The 11,263-nt window shown below is 36.7% G+C and overlaps 1 long non-coding RNA gene across 1 annotated transcript; it reads left to right on the top strand.

Moving 5' to 3' along the window:
- The first annotated feature begins 206 nt into the window (after positions 1-206).
- Positions 207-9,828, top strand: LOC134278779 (uncharacterized). Its single transcript, XR_009994521.1, has 4 exons — positions 207-262; positions 7,647-7,760; positions 9,144-9,237; positions 9,328-9,828. It is a non-coding gene; the product is annotated as an uncharacterized LOC134278779 (long non-coding RNA).
- The last annotated feature ends 1,435 nt before the right edge of the window (positions 9,829-11,263 follow it).

Here is an 11,263-nt window from a genome sequence, read left to right as displayed (position 1 = left end):
TATTGACAAAATATTTATACAGATAGATAATGATAGGTTCTGTTTTGATTGGTGGCCTTTCATATACATGTATATAAATTATAAATTTAAAAATTAGAACCCACTAAGTCAGTTATTTTTACATATTTTAGCTTGTGCACAAAAGACTTGCTCCACAAAATATTTGTTGACTGGAGATTGGAGCCTAAGATCTATGGATTGGACCTAACCCCCGCAACAACAGGGCAACGAGGAAGAAAAGGATGCCACATCTGACGAAAAGGTTAATGGCCTGTAACTTCTAAGTCGAACCATAATAGAAATCTATATGATAAAATTTGTATGGATGTATCCAAAATGCTTATGATTCTGGGAAGTGAAGGGGGGGGGGGGTGAATATATGTATATTACACCTTTGAAAATATCCATTGGACACAACAAATTATTTACATGATAGTAATAAGCAGCTAGCTTCATTATGATGTCATTCCGAAGAATAGGGAATAGTTTATTAAGATTTATTATACAATATACAATTATGGACTGTTTAGAAGGGAGGACATCACCAATTATCAGTCTGAGTAGGGTTGTCAGCCGGAGGGTCCTTGCGCTCGAGGGTGACAACCCTACTCAGACCTGATAATTGGTGATGTACTATCTTTCTATCTCTCGATACTACTTGCCTTCAAATGAGTACTCTGAGTAGGGCGCGCAGCTGGTTAAAGATATAAAAAAAGTAAGAAAGAAGTGAATTTCAATGCGTTGAAAAGGAAACAGTATTACGTTATTAGTGAAGATAAACGTTTAGAAAAACAGTACTTATAGTTTAAAAGATATAAAAACACTATAATATAATTAAGGTCTGGGTGATTCAGTTTGCTCACTTCCAGTTTGAACTGTTCGACACTTGCAGAAAACACTGCCCGGCAATCTGTTCCACTGAACTATTGTAAGAGGAAGAAGAGATTGTTGTACGACATTTTTTGTAGTTTGTATTGTCGAAATGTGAGGGAATGCGATGAACGGGTAGTCCTACTTGGGGGAATGAACTGAACTGAGGGGATGGCTACTAGTCCATGCTGCTCTTCATGTTTCTATAAGTACAAGCCTTGCGTCTGCCTTTCTTTGTTGTAAGCTTCGCCAACCTAGGGTTTGTTGCATATATGAGACAATTGATATTCTTCTAAAATCCGACATCACCCACCATGCAGGTCTGCGCTGTACAGCCTCAACTTGGTTAATAAGTAACCAAATGAGAGTCCCAAACGCTGGCAGCATACTCAGAGAATTGGGACATACCACAGCTTTGTATGCTGCTGACAGAAGCTGCTGGTTCCTGGTCGGTATATTTCAGCGTAAGAAGCCAAGGGAGCTGTTGGCTTTGTTTGTAACCCGACTGATGTGCTTACTCAAATTCAGGTCATCCGATATATAGACACCCAGATACCGAGCTGATGAGGTAGTCTCTAATACCTAACCACGAAGTATATACATGTAGTTGGTACAAATTGGGTATTTGGATGTCGTTACATGGATAACCTGACACTTACTTGGGTTGAATTCCATGTCCCACAAGGTCTCCCAGTTCTCTAGTTGCTTAAAGTCCTCTTGGAGCATTGACTGACATCCCTGTCCATCCATAGTAATGTAGATGACAGTGTCATCTGCGAAGAGTCTAACCTGCGACTTCACATGCTCCGGCAAATCGTTAATATAGGCGAGGATAAGGATGGGACCAAGGACAGACCCCTGGGGGACTCCAGATGTAATGGGGATGGATGTGGAGAACTCGCCATCTACCTCTACCCTCTGGGAACGGTTGCTGAGGAACCCCTTGATCCATGCTAGGTTTCGGCCTCGAACACCATACTCATGTAGTTTAAAAAGTAATTTGTTGTGTGAGACCTTGTCAAAAGCTTTGCTGAAATCGAACAGGATCAAATCGGTTTGCTTACCGTGTTGGATGTTACGGGCAAGCTCATTTACTAGCATCACCAGCTGGGTTTCGCAGCTCCGTCGCTCCCTCAATCCATGTTGGAGATCAATGTAAAATGTCTTACCAAGTTTGAAGTTATAATATGCTCCATAGTTTTGCACAGTATACATGTAAGGGTTATCGTTCTGTAATTAGCCGGGTTTGATCCCTTCTTAAATATTAGATGAGCACCCGCAAACGCTGGAAACTGAATTTATATATAGTTACCTTTTACAACAGAAAAGATATTGTAATTGTAAATTGTAGTTTTTATTGAAAGAATACAGCCTTAAAGAAGGAAGAAATGTCTTGTTCAAAATCCCGCAAGAAGTAGATGTACGTCACCACCCCCACCCACGGTTTTTTTTTTTTTTTTTTTGAAAACCTGAAAATAGAGATTTCTCCACAGCCTCTTGCTAATACCTGCCACTTAGCAATTCCAAGGACCAAAGGGTATTTCTAGCCACTTGGCTAAACAGCCGCAACTTATCAAAGCTTATATAAATGCCACTTGGTTCATAGCCACTTGTCTAGTATACCCGTCAACTGGGTAAAGCAAAGGTTTTGCCAATTGACATATTCAACAATTTACACTTGTCAGTAACTCGTCATCAACTTACATTCCTCGCTGTCAGAATATTCCAAATTTTCTTAATTGGACATTAATGTTACGATTTACTCAAATAGCCATTTGTCTTCTTATATAAACCTTGTATTAGTGGCTTTCCCGTCAACAACATGTTTCTAATAATTTCCAAGCATACTTTGACCAAACTAATGTTTTCATTGTATTCTTATAACTTTATTTGTTGTAAAACTATTTAATCACAGCGTCCGTCAATATTGAGATCGGTGATTGACGAAAATAATTTGCATTATTCGCTTTTTAATCGGTTATCACAATTTATTTCTTTTATATCATTTGAATTAAGTTTTGATTGAATAATTCAGTGATGACATTTTATGAAATAAATAATCGATCGTTTGTTGTCAGTTTCATTAAAATTTGCCAGTAGCCTAGATCCGCCAACCGGAAATTTCACCATACTCACGTTGATGCTATTTCATGGCTGTTTTCAGAAAATTGAAGTAGACTTTTAATTTTATGTACGATACTTGCTATCCGAGTGAAATCTAAATAGAGTTTACGGACATCATCTTGTATGTAGTGTATTATTAGAGGAGTAAATAAGAACTCTAGTGCACCCGTTTCGGTGTTTATTTGCAAAATTTATCAATTTCTAAGTATAGAAGGGACTAACATTAGTGGTGCACTGGGTAATGTACCTGTATCATATGAGAGCTGAAAAAGGATTTGGATTATTGAGCTTACCTCATTATGCAGTACTTTTAGTAAGATGGTTGGGATCTGATCAGGGCCAGCCGCTTTGTCGGTCTTCAGGTTTTTCAGCAATTTTTCTATACCCTCTTTGGTTACCTGTATTTCAGGCATGTGGATTCTTGCTGGGGAGGGTTTGTCAGTAAAAGAGGTAGACTCGGCTGGGTGGGTGGTACTGATATGTTGGTTACTCACCTCCATGTTACATAGCTGGGAGAGGGAAAGAGGAGTTTTGTGGCTAAAAACCGACTGAAACTGCTTGGAGTTTACTTCTGACTTAGAGACCTGTTTCTCCAGGATACCAAGGATGTTGTTCACATACCTATGACATGAAAGTCTTATTTGTTGCTGGACTAGATGTTTAGTACTTTTATAATGGTGTTTATCTTCTGGTCTTTTTGTTCTTCTCTGTCTGCAAAAGAGTTTATCACGTTTTCTAATTAAACGTTTGATGTGAATATCAATCCAGGGTAGCTTGTTCTTTCCTCTGATCCTTATAGATGGTACAAAAGCTGATAAACCCTCGGAGATTTTTTTTTTTGAATTCATTCCATAAATAATCAGTGTTTGTATATGCATGTACATTCATGAGAACTTGATCTTTATACTGAGCAATATGATGTCTAAACCCATCCCAGTCTGCTTTTTTGTACAGTTGGACATTTCTAGGCTTGATTTTGCTTAACTGCGGTTTTTATGTTTGACTCTGTGTACACAATATCATGATCTATGGCACGTCAAATTCACAAAAATGAGCAAAACATAGTTTCACAGTCGATAAACTAGGTTTATCGGTTGTAAACTATAGATTACTGACTGTAAACTATAGTTAACAACGTTAATCTATATTTTACATCTGTAAACTATAGTTAACGCGATAATCTATGTTTCACAACCGTATACTATACTTAACACCAAAAACAATCATTTGCGATTGCAAAACATAGATTATCTGATAAATACAGTTTCACGATTGTAAACCATGGATTACAACTCTTAACTATAGTTAACGATCGTAAATTATAGTTTACAGACGTGAATCTATGTTTATCAACAAAATCTTTTGATTATCTGATACATCGACATCGTTGTCGTTTTATTACAGACAGATAAACTTATATTAGCATTCGTAAACTATAGTTAAAAACCGATGAATATAGTTTTACAGATGAAAACTATACTTAACGAATTGTAAACTATAGTTCACGATTTATAAACTATAGTTTATAGTCGATAAACCTAGTTTATCAATACGTTCTAGTTTCACTATTGAAGAGTTATAGTTCTTGGTGCGCTCTTTTGTGAAAAAGTCGGGGAATGTACAAATCTCGCGGGATTTCTGGGACAAACGTAACATAAACATGTAAACAACACGTTGAATGTCGATGAACAAATCCTAACAAAATGCATATGAAATATTTTATTGTTGTGGACTTTATTTAAATCAAGAGGAGAGATGAAAAGGATATTAATTTACATCTATTGGTGATCGTATGTATATTTATTTATCGTAATGGTACATTTTAAGTCAATACACATACCTCGGAAATGTCGTATTTTTATTGATGGACGATAAAGTTAGGGGTTTCACTCTTTTTCATATGTCTTTTAGTTGTTCTATTCTTTAGTTAGACTGACACATGCACTTAACATTTAAAATTGGATTGATACCGGCATGTTTTGTATTATCCGCAATGTCATACTGTCCCAGTCAGACGACCAAACGCGCCTCTAATTCTGAAGAGTTCACTAATGGAAATACAACGTATTAAGCTAAGTATTAAACTAAGTTTAGCACGCCAAATTCACAAAAATGTGCAAAACATAGTTTCACAGTCGATAAACTAGGTTTATCGGTTGTAAACTATAGTTTACCGACTGTAAACTATAGTTAACAACGTTAATCTATATTTTACATTTGTAAACCATAGTTAACGCGATAATCTATGTTTCACAACCATAAATTATACTTAACACCCAAAACAATCATTTGCGATTGCAAAACATAGATTATCTGATAAATACAGTTTCACGATTTGTAAACTATGGTTTACAACTCTTAACTGTAGTGAACGATCGTAAATTATAGTTAACAGACGTGAATCTATGTTTAGCAACAAAATATATGGTTAACGTTTTATTAAAGACAGATAAACTTAAATTAACATATATAAACTAATAGGTAACAACTGTTATTAGTTAAATATAGTTTTACAGATGAAAACTATAGTTAACGAATTGTAAACTATAGTTCACGGTTTGTAAACTATAGTTTACAGTCGATAAACCTAGTTTATCAATTGTGAAACTAGGTTTAGCTCATTTTTGTGAATTTGGCGTGCCATAATGATTACTTAACCCAGGTAAGGGGGCACTTTACTTACCAGAGTTGGGCGATTTGTCAAATACAAATCAAGGGTGTTTTCACCTCTAGTAGGTTAGAAGTCTACCATTTGCTGTAGATTATTGTCTTGCACACTCATATATAAAGCTGTGTTTCTACAACTAGTTTCAATGTTATTTCTTACCCAATCATACTTCGGCATATTAAAGTCACCCATTAGCCAGATTGTGCCACCTTTATGAGCAAACTTGGATAGTGAGATTCTCGGCTTGACTAAGTTTTTTTCATCTGCTTCCTCTGGTTTGTAATATGCACCTACATATAATGATTTGCCACCATGCAAAAACAGCTTTGACCCATAACAACTCACAGTCAGTTTCCAGCTCAGAGGCTCTTGATGCTGTAAACTGTGTACGAAAAAGTATAAATATGCCTCCCCCTCTGGTTGTAACTCTGTTCCTACGGAATACAGTATACATATAACCGATGTCTGCTGGAAATACCTCACTGTCAGCTATATCAGGTGTCAACCATGATTCAGTACCTATTACAATATCGTGGGAAACAATAACTATAAGATTTTGGAACTCACCTTTTTTTTTAATTACAGATAGACCTACAGTTGATATTTAAGGTCTTTAGCCCTCTACCGACATTGTCCTTACTCCTGGTACTTTGTTTTCGATTGTTCTTTTTTGGTGTCGATGTGATTTGTGGTGGACTGGATGGTAGGTCCATTCTAGTTTCAGAAATTTCTTGACCGGGGGGGGGGGGGCATTCTAGGTAATTAAAGGAGAATAGGCCACTGCTGAAGTTTGGCATACCTCACTGAAAACATACATGTTCCCATGAACAGTTTGAGTTGTCAAGGCCTTCATAAACCTTTTTGTCTATATTTTGACAGGAGGCATGAAACCATGCATCACAAGAGTCACAACAGACCCCTTGGTGGCTCCAAGATATCTCTTGATTACATGTACCACAATGATATCCTGGACCAGTGTTAAGTTCAACATCACATGCCAAAACAATGAGCAAAAGACTCAAATAATTTGTATTATACTTAGCTCTGTTGGCCTAGGTAGGATACTGATGGGCATTCCCTGCCAGGTTTGAGGAAGCTTTGATAACGGAAACATTAAGACAACTTCTGGTTAGAATGATTTGAAACGAAACAGTCCATAATAGTTTTATTTTCCTTAAGAATCAAATTATCAGTTGGATAGAGTAGAAAATAGTAATCAAACCTCTTGTGTTCGCTTAATCTGCTCTGATTCCATACTTTCAAAACAAGTCAACAGACAACTTTGACGTCATCGTTAGAATTTATTATTTACCAATCCCGCATATTTAGCAATTGTATATTTTATTTATATATTTTATAGATATATAAATTCCGTATGCAGGTGGTGAAGGTATATTGCTGCAAGGAAAGTTGACGATTGTAAAGTTAAAGGCATCACGTTTATCATAGAGCTTGGTTGTTAGATTACCATTAATTTCTTTTTCAAGTTAGATATCTAAATATGAAACAGATTAGTCAGACTCTGGGGTATCTTTTATTTCAAGCTCACCGGGATATATCGTATCGACATAAGAATGAATTGATCGATTGATTGATTGTATATTGTTTAATGTCCCTGTCGAGAATTTTTCACTCTTATGGAGACGCCACCACGTGCTGGTGGAGAGCTACAATTTTTTTCCCTAAAATCGGCATTCAGGGCCATTGAGCAATGAGGAATCTTTTTCTTGCCAGCACCTACTGCCACACGGGGCCTCGGTTTATATGGTCTCATCCAAAGGACCAGTCTCCACGTCCCACAGTGGGATTCAAACCCGCGACGTAAGGATCAACTCCTTCCTTCGGGACTCTAGAGCAAACGCTCTTACTACTGTGCCACGCAGGCGGCCATAAGAATGGAAGATACTTTTGATAATTGACACTACGTCGTAGATATATCTAAATTGGGAGTTGAAGGCCACAGCAAATGTTTTCTTCTTTTCAGATCTACCCCTGGCAACTGCAGGTTTTTACAGCCATATGCACAGAAGTGGGCAGGCATGGTGAAGTATTGAAACGAAAGAACCCAAAGACCAGGTCGATATCACATGTCGTAAAGGTAAACAATCAAAATGGCGGCTATACAGGTAAACTGGTATTTAAAGAAAGCAGTGGCCTTGCCCTACACAGTACTGCGCATGCGCTATCTCACGGAATAATGGGCAGGGTTTTTTTTTATTTAAGGCGCGTAATATAAGATTTTTGACAACTTCTGCATCATATGAACACAAAAATAGGTATGTTAATAACGCAGCGCAATCGGTACCCAATAGATTGTTGGAATGCTGGTCTCCAAAAACAACATCGAAACTCAGGCACATTTTTATGTCACCTTCAGAGTATTTGTGTGTACAATCAGAATGCTTTTTAACAAAATAATTTTGCATATGACAAATGACAAGGTACTAAATTTACGAGTTCTATTTTTATTGAAAAAGCAGCTGTCCATGATATCGAAAAGCCTGGACTTTAATTTAACGTGGGGAATGGTTGTGTATAAAGTTGAACAGATTTTAAGCTGTTCATTAAAGCGGGACTTTAATTTATAAGTTTTTAAAGATTTTTTTTGGTAAAATCTTGTGATTTCATATTGTCCAAAAGTTCCTGGGAATTTTTAAGTATCCTCATCTGATTTACACCACTTCTTGATGAATTTATTGTTGTACAGTGTTCTTGAAGTTTCTCCACTACTTTAAATATCTTAGTGAGGAGTAGAGAAAAAAAGGCTTGATTGTGCATTTAATGAAACCCGCTATGTATCTTTGACGTACGCATTGTACCGTACCTACTATTAAAATAAAGTTGTATTAAGGACAGATGCTGCGAACAAAAAAAATGGATGCCTGGATTGGTATATATTTCTGGGCCTATTTTGTTGCAATCGATGCAACTTAAATTTCCAAAATATTAAGAAATTGTAAACCTTCTAGGATGTTCAAAATTGTACCTTCTAGCAGTCATCCTTATTAATCTATGCAAAAATTTTTCACTTCCAATTCCATTTTTGTTTAAATGTTAACGAAAAATTAAACACTACGTGGTTAAACTTGTTCATTTACGCATTGAAACATGTCCAAGGCTGTTATTTTCAATTTTGACGACAAAAGTTTGTTTGTATCATCTGTCCTTAATAAGAAAATACCTTTGGCTTAATAATCGCTTGTGTATTTGTTTAATTTTTATTTCATGGTTAACTTATAAATCGTTTAGCATTAAATATATGCATCAAAAAAGTGACCAATTTAATATTTTTTTGTAAACCATTCTGGGTGTTATCCTGACCTCTGACAAAGTGACTCCAAATTAATTACAAAGGTGTTTTGCTTCCTAGACTTTCTTTTAAAAAAACCTATATGACACAATATAGTCAGACGGGGTGACAAGGTGATCACAAAACAGCATTCTTGGATTCTTGCTAATTTGAATTATTTTTTTTATTCAGGTGATACTCCGTATCCAGGCATGCGCAGTAGAAATGTACAAACTAAAGTGAGAAATGGTCATCGAATGAAGAGACCAGAGTTTGCATATAATTTGTAAGGCCAGGACATTTGTTTTAAAAATGCAATTGATAAAAATTGTATTCCTTTTCCTTTTACCTATTCCTTTGCTTTCTCTCCAAATAGCTTCTACGGAGTCATGACAAGATGCTGGAAGTCGAAGTCGAAACACAGACCCAGTTTTATTGATCTTTCTACTGAGATCGGGAACACCTTCAATGCTGCCCCCTCAGACGATTGCTACTGCTACTCCAAACAATAAAGAAGTCTACTACTACTCCAAACAATAAAGAAGTCTACTACTACTCCAAACAATAAAATCAGCTACAAATACATGCATTTTGTCTCGGGGTGTTTATTTAAGAAATTTTCAAATTTAAATTCACCATAATATGGACTCCCACTTATGAAAGAAGACTTCTCTAGAACATACCGGTAACATGTTTCATATAGAATGGGTGAAAAAAAGTGAGGAAAAAAAAATTTACAGTTATGAAACCTTTTATTAGCATTTTATTGTGAACTTTGAATTAACCTGTTGTGTATGAAATGACGAGATTTTATAGTCTCTGAAAACTTCTATCGACTGTCGTGTACATTTGATAAAATACATAACATATAAATCCGCATTCTATTGTAATTATTGAATTAATTTGTTGTGTATTAAATGACGAGATTTTATAGTGTAATGTGCAAGGGAGGTCACTGCCTGTGAACCCCCGCAGGCTCGTACCCGTGATAAAAACGGATAGCCTTGAGATGCTGCAAATATATACAATGCGCAGTCTTAATCACTTGGTACTGCGTTATATAAGGTCTTTACTGGTAGCGAACAAGTGACACTGGCAGGGAAGTCCACACACCAGCGCACATCCACAAGAGACAAGCAGGGATGACGCACACTCGCCCTTGCGCAGTGACAAGTAGGGATGACCGCACATGTGACACTACAGACACGGTTCTACACTAGAGACACTGGCAGGGATGTCCGCACACCAATGCTCTACCACAAGATGCAGGCAGGGATATCAACACACCTGATTTTGCGCAGCAACAAGCAGGGATGTCCTCACACTTGTTACTATTAGATGCCAATTACAGAGCAGGGATGACCACTCACTCTGTCAAGCAATAACACCGTATCCAACGGGTAACGCGGGGGAGTCGCTAAAAAGTATGGGGGAGTCGTTTTCAACGTATGGGGGAGTCGATTTTCACCGCTTCGGAGTCAGAAGCGATGTGGGTCACGTCTTTTTTCGGTATATGTAAGATGTATTTACAAAAAACAACTAGCCCACGGAAGGTAGCAATAGTTAAGCTTTCTGTTGGTCATTTGTCCGGCTAGCATATACGTCTAGTTTTCTCAAACACTTCGAAACTATTCAACTTCATATTTACGTTGATCGAGTGGTTAAGACATGCATATTTTGCACAATCTACGACTTGTGTAGGGATTATAACAGTTAAAACAGTAAAAGCAAACGTTAATCTTTCAAATACAACAATTGAAAGTTGGCTAGACTTAATGAAAATTAATAACTAGAAAAGAAACTCGTTGCGAGCAACGAGAGGTCTTCCGTCCGACTCTGAAAACCCCCCCGCAAAATCGAGATAAAAAAGGGATATCACTTTTTATTGAAACAAAGGGGATTGAACCCGGGTCGCCAGCGTGAAAATCGAAAGCACAAAGCACTTACTATTACGCTAAGGGATCACAGGTCTTCTTATACTTGTATAAACTTCTGCAACAGTACATCTGTATTAGAATAATGAAAGGTGGGTCTCTATACATAATTTTGAGTCAAACGCCATGAGAAAATCTTTGCGCCTTTTCATTGGAATGTTCTATTGAATAGGTGTGGTATCTTCAATGTAGAAAAGGAACGTTCTTATAGCTTAAATTTCAAGGTTAAGAAAGTATATTTAACACATTTACACATTCCATATCGTATATAGATAAGTAACACTAAATCAGTGAAACAACTATAATTTTTAATTTATTAAGTGAACTATCCCGATTACTTAAACTTTCATGAAAAGGTTGAAATGTTTCTGAAAAACA

The sequence above is a fragment of the Saccostrea cucullata genome, unplaced genomic scaffold, assembly GCF_032062105.1.
Source record: "Saccostrea cucullata isolate Sc308-1 unplaced genomic scaffold, CSIRO_AGI_Scuc_v1 ctg5935, whole genome shotgun sequence".
Lineage (NCBI taxonomy): Eukaryota > Metazoa > Mollusca > Bivalvia > Ostreida > Ostreidae > Saccostrea > Saccostrea cuccullata.
This window is presented reverse-complemented; position numbering and strand designations above follow the sequence as displayed.